The following is a 6,666-nucleotide window of genomic DNA, read 5'->3' on the forward strand; positions in this document are numbered from 1 at the left end:
TTGTCAATGGCAAATATACAAGAACCTGGTTCTTGTTCTAGGGGTGAGGTTTCTTCAATTGGTATCAGAGCGGGTCTTTTTCGTTAAAAGATTCATATCTTGAAAAGAATCAATGGCAGCACCACCAACCCCACAAGAAGGAGCTTCACAAACTCGACCACCACTGTTCAATGGAAAGTACTACGGATGGTGGAAAAATTGCATGATGGATCATCTTATCGGAGAAAACCCTGATTTATGGGGAGTTATTCTGGACGGACCAACCATACCTATGAAAACTGGAACTGATGGAGTTACCAAGATACCAAAAGAAAGGAAGGAATGGGACGTTGCAGACAAACTAGCTATCCAGAACAATGCCAAGGCCAAGAAAATCTTGATATGCGGTATAGGTCCAGATGAATACAATCGAATCTCATCATGTCAGGATGCTAAAGCTATATGGGAAACTTTACAAACTGCTCACGAGGGAACAACTCAAGTAAAGAAGTCTAAAGTCAATAATCTAAACATGCAGTATGAATTGTTTCGAATGGCAGAGGGTGAAACTATACAAGAAATGCACACCAGGTTCACCTCAATCATTAACGAGATGTACTCTTTGGGAGAAATAGTTCCGAATGGAAAGGCAGTAAGAAAACTATTAAGTGTTCTCCCTGAATCATGGGAAAGCAAAGTTGAAGCAATCACTGAAGCTCGTGATTTGGATGCGCTAGCTATGGAAGAATTAATTGGGAAATCTCATCACATATGAACTCAAGAAAAATCAAGAAAAAGAAATACGGAGGGAAGAGAAAGGAAAGGAACCTGGTCCTAAAGGCTACTGTACCAGAAGACTTTGAGGATGAAAATATTGCACTAATGACCAAAAGGTTTTCCAGAATGTTAAAGAGAGGGCAAGTATTTCAGAGAAGAAATCCTCAGAAAACAAAATGAGAATACAAAAGAACAAGTGTGTCATAAGTGTGGAAGTCCAGATCACTTCATCAAGTTTTGCCCACTTTTGGCTTTGGAGCAGAAAAGAGGCACCTCGGATAAAATAAGGGAAATCAAGAATGACAAATATATTCCCTCAAACAGACGAATGAAGAATCAAGAGGCAAATCTGTCCATGAAGAAAGCTTTCGCAGCAATGGGAAATCTGTCTGAAGAAGAATCTGAGGATGAAGAACTGGAAAATAAATCACTTCTTGCGATCGAGTAAACCAATGAATATGACTTTCTTGCTCTAGTTGCCATACCAGAATCAGAAGAAGAAAAAAGGAGCATTTGTAAATCACAAGAAACAATCCAAGCACTTATGGCTGGATTAGATTCTGAAGAGGATGAGAAGGAAGACATACATGGCAAGGTAAGTCTTCATCACGTAAAAAATAATCTTAGCTCATATTCAAAAAGGGAATTAGAGTCATTATTATACACTCTCATTAATGCATATCAGTTTGTAGACTCAAGAGGGGAACTAATAATGGAAGACTATGCATCACTAAGAGAAGAAAATGAGAATCATGAAAAACAAAATTACCGCCTTTTAAGCAAAATAACAGAGCTAAACAAAAACTTAGATTCCATGACTAAGAGGAATGAAGAACTGAACAAAGAACTTCATATGTCTAAAGCTGAAGCAGAAAATAGTATGAGATGGATTAGGTCGTCCATACTACTCGATAATATTCACAAGAGTCAAACCTCTACAAAACATGGATTAGGTTTTGACAAAAATTCCCAAGTAAAAAATCCCAACATAGATTGTCTATGCGTGCATTGCGGATTTACTGGGCATAAAAGTCACGATTGTCATAGGAAATTAACTGCTTATGAAAATAATCTAACTTACTTAAGAAAGCCACATCCCAAGAGAGTTACAAAACAAATTCCTAACACCAAACCCCTCCCTAGATAGGCTAGGAAGAATCTCATTCATCTTTTTTCTAATGAACAGGGACCCAAGTGGATCTGGGTACCCAAAACTAACTTATAAATGTTAATTGCAGGGATTAGTGAGGAAAGAGCTGAAGCAATGGTACCTGGACAGCGCGTGCTCCAGGCACATGACTGGGGACAAAAGTAACTTTCTCTCACTGAGAAACTTCAAAGGCGGAAACGTGGCCTTTGGAAAAGGAAAAAATGGAGAAATACAAGGAATTGGACAGGTTGGATCAATGCATACTCATGCAATTGACAACGTGTACTATGTGAAGGGACTACAACATAATCTACTTAACGTATCTCAAATGTGCGACAAAGGAAACAATGTGCTCTTCACAGCTAAAGAATGTAAGGTGACAAACTCAGCCTCCGGGAAACTGGTTCTTCTAGGAAAAAGGCAAAGAATGTGTATAAGACAAATATCATGAATCCTCAAGAAAATACACTCAAGTGTCTCAGCGCAGTCACTGATTGGTCACACATCAGTCTTTCAACAATAAACAAATTCATATCCAAGGATTTGGTCCGAGGGCTTCCAACCAAAAGCTTTAATGATGATAAGGTTTGTGGAACATGTATTCAAGGGAAACAAGTAAGATCCTCATTCAAACCTAAATTGATGGTTAGCACTACCAGGCCACTAGAACTACTTCACATAGATTTATGCGGGCCGATGCGTGTACAAAGTAGAGGAGGCAAAATGTATGTATTAGTAATTGTAGATGACTACTCAAGATTCACATGGACATTATTCCTTGCAACAAAAGATGAGACATATACCATGTTCGAAATCTTCGCAAAACTGGTCCAGAAGAAATTCATCAAGGAAATCACTAGCATCCGCTCCGATTATGGACTAGAGTTTGAAAACTCAAAATTCTTGGAATTCTGTGCCACAAACGGTGTTGAGCATAACTTTTCAGCACCTAGAACACCACAACAAAATGGTGTAGTTGAACGCAAAAATAGAACACTCGAAGATGTCGCAAGAACCATGTTGATCTCAAGCAAACTTCCAAAAACCTACTGGGCTGAGGCTGTAAACACGACATGCTATCTTATAAATAGGTGTATGATCAGGTCGGTGTTAAACAAGACTCCATATGAATTGCTGAAGGGAAGAAAGACAAACTTAACACATCTTAGAGCCTTTGGGTGCACCTGCTATATGCATAACAATGACAAAGATATCATAGGAAAATTCGATGACAAAAGCGATGAAGGAATTTTTCTCGGATATTCATCACAAAGTAAAGCCTACAAAGTACTTAACAAAAGAACAAATCGTGTGGAGGAAAGCGTCCATGTTATCTTTGATGAAGGAAATAACTCAATAGAAGAGAATTCAGAGGATGATCAAAACGAAATAGGAATGACAAACCCATCAGAACCAAAGATCAATGAGCCAGATCCCACATTCCCTCAAAAAACACCTGTGACAGAAGATGAAAAATACTACTGAATCAGGTCCCCCTTCCTCTGAAAACACCCATGAAAATCAACCTCACAGCTGGAAACACCAAAGCTCACACCCTATCCAAAATATTCTCACTCCTCTAGATTCAGGAATCCATACAAGATCCAAATTATGAAACATGTGTGCATTCTCAGCTTATGTATCCTTAATTGAACCAAAGAATATAAAAGAGGCATTGTTTTATCCTGACTGGATTACTGCTATGCAAGAAGAACTGAATCAGTTTGAACGAAGCAGAGTATGGAACCTGGTTCCACGACCTCAAAACAGAACAGTGATAGGAACAAGATGGGTTTTCAGAAATAAACTTGATGAACAAGGGAATGTCACACGCAACAAAGCCAGACTAGTCGTGCAAGGATATAATCAAGAAGAAGGAATAGACTATGATGAAACTTTTGCTCCCGTAGCAAGAATGGACACAATTAGAATGTTGATAGCATATGTTGCTCACATGGAATTCAAGCTTTATCAGATGGATGTTAAAAGTGCCTTTTTAAATGGTTATCTGAAAGAAGAGGTATATGTGAAACAACCTCCTGGCTTTGAAGATCTTGAACACCCTGAATATGTATACAAGCTGGATACAACACTGTACGGGTTGAAGCAAGCACCAAGAGCATGGTACGATCGGTTGTCCACGTTCCTTCTCACACACGGTTACTCTAGAGGGAAAATAGACAATACGTTGTTTCTTCGAAATCAAGGTAAAGATCTATTTATAGTTCAAGTTTATGTCGATGATATCATATTTGGAGGAACTGATGAAGTACTAGGAGTTGAATTTGCTCAACTAATGAATAGAGAATTTGAAATGAGTATGATGGGTGAACTAAACTTCTTCCTAGGACTCCAATTAAACAAACCCCAACAGGTACATCCATTCATCAACAGAAATACATCAAAGAATTGCTAAACAAATATGATATGAATGAAGCCAAAACAAATGACACGCCTATTGGGACAACAACAAAACTTGACAAAGATGAACCTGGTTCTCCAATAAATGATACAAAGTACAGAGGGATGATAGGATAACTCCTATACTTAACGGCTAGCAGACCTGATATTGTGTTTAGCATTGGCTTATGTGCACGATTTCAGTCTTGTCCTAAGGAATCTCATCTAAAGGCTGTAAAAAGAATTTTGTGATATCTTAAAGGCACAGTGAACCTGGTTCTATGGTATCCAACTGGAGACTCATTCGATTTAGTCGGGTTCGCAGACGTAGACTACGCAGGTTATTTGGTAGACAGGAAAAGTACTTCTGGAATGGCACACTTCTTAGGACTATGTTTGATATCCTGGGCAACTAGAAAGCAGAACTCTGTAGCTCTTTCTACCGCTGAAGCAGAATACGTAGCTGCTGCTTCTTGCTGTACTCAACTCCTCTGGATAAAATAGCAGCTTGAAGACTTTGGCATCAAGACTGGGTGCATTCCCATCAGATGTGACAATACTAGTGCTATGAACATGGCTAAGAACCCGGTCCAACACAAACGCACCAAACATATAGACATTCGGCATCACTTCCTTCGGGATAACGTTGAAAAAGGGCTCATTATGATGATACTTTGCAAAACTAAGGACCAGATCGCTGATATCTTCACCAAAGCACTAGGAAGAGAATCATTCCAGAAAAATCGTCTCGCTCTAGGACTTGTATTTCAAGACTGATAAATCTATCTTTCTCCTTTATTTTGATACAGGTTGTAAACTTTGAACCAGCTCTCCTTTACTCATCATGGTACCTTTCAGGTATACATCAAAAGGACATAACCTATGGACCTGGTTTAAATGACATTACCCATAATCTCTCATGACTATGAGCAAGAATGCTGACGTGACTAGAACCGGGTTCTCAGAATATCAGGTATGCATCTCATCCCACTTAATAATTATCTATGCAATACATATTTATAGCTAACATTGTCAACTATCAAAATGCATAAGACACCTGGTCCACATTTTTTTTCATATCCTACGCGGGAAAGTTCCTACAAAATTGTACATGCTTTTATCTTTTCCTATAAGTCACCTCTGAAGAAAACCTCAACCGTCACTCATCAATGTCAGACCCTTATAATTACTTTCTCCTTCCCAATATTTCCTCTCAAAAGACTATTCTAACACTTCATCCCTCACAAATCACAAAACACCCAAAAATCAAGTTGTCTCCAAGAAATCCAATTTTCTCCCATGGCTAATTACCTTGTTGCCTACTCCGACGATGAGAGCTCCTCTGAGTCGATGGGATCCCGTTCGATGCTAACATCCCCCAATGCACAATCTCAGGGGGAAGAAAATCACTCCACATACACCTCCATCACCTCACTACCCCATGGCTCAATTCTCACTGATCCCGTTCCCGTTTTCCCATAGTCACCATTGCCAACATGCACCTCCGGCGAACCCGTCACTTCATCTCCATCATCCCCACTATTTGAAACCCCAACCCCTAATCGCCATTTTTTTCCACCACTGTCACCAATCGAAATCCCTATTTCCACTACCGCCACCACTTCTCCTCCGTCACTACCCACTCACCCCCTCGAACAAGATCTTGATGATGTTCCACTCAGTGTTCTACATCCCTGAAACCAAAATGACCACGCAAGCACATTGCAGTCAAGCAGAAACCTTTTCGCACGCCACTTACTCGTAGTGCAAGTCAGGCCCAACTGCAAGAGGGTGCGAAGTCAACGGCTAAATGCCGTCGTCTGGGTAAGGCCCCCGTTCCACCATCTTCATCGTCGTTCATTCTTGATTCTGAGTCTGATGATATCTCTGCATCTAACCCTTCTGAAGCCCATTCCCAATCGAAAAAGGCAAGTAAAAACATGAAAAAATTCTTGGAAATGGGAAAAGAAAAGTATTTCAGAACTAAACCTGTGCTTAGGGGTAGAACTTTTCACCCGGATATTCTCTCAATAGATGTGGTAAAAAGGGTATGTGAGTTGCTTAATTTCAGGGGTGGGGGGATTTATTTCTTGATACTGAGTTGTTGGTACACGAAAAGGAAGTTATGGAATTTTATACAAATCTAAAGGTTTTGGAAGAAAATGTGGTGACATCCACCGTGAAAGAGGTGGAGTTGGTTTTTGATCGTATTCGACTTTGGGAGATTCTATGTACACCCTCTGTTGGACTTACTGAATATGTTTGGGCTACAGATGAGCAGTGTATTCTCAAAACCAAATATTCCCAAGGAAGGGTTACCTCCAAGGCTAGGAAGGTATTGAAAGGTGAGATGGCACCTG

The sequence above is a fragment of the Solanum tuberosum genome, unplaced genomic scaffold (assembly GCF_000226075.1).
Source record: "Solanum tuberosum cultivar DM 1-3 516 R44 unplaced genomic scaffold, SolTub_3.0 scf00005, whole genome shotgun sequence".
In the NCBI taxonomy this organism is placed as follows: Eukaryota; Viridiplantae; Streptophyta; class Magnoliopsida; order Solanales; family Solanaceae; genus Solanum; species Solanum tuberosum.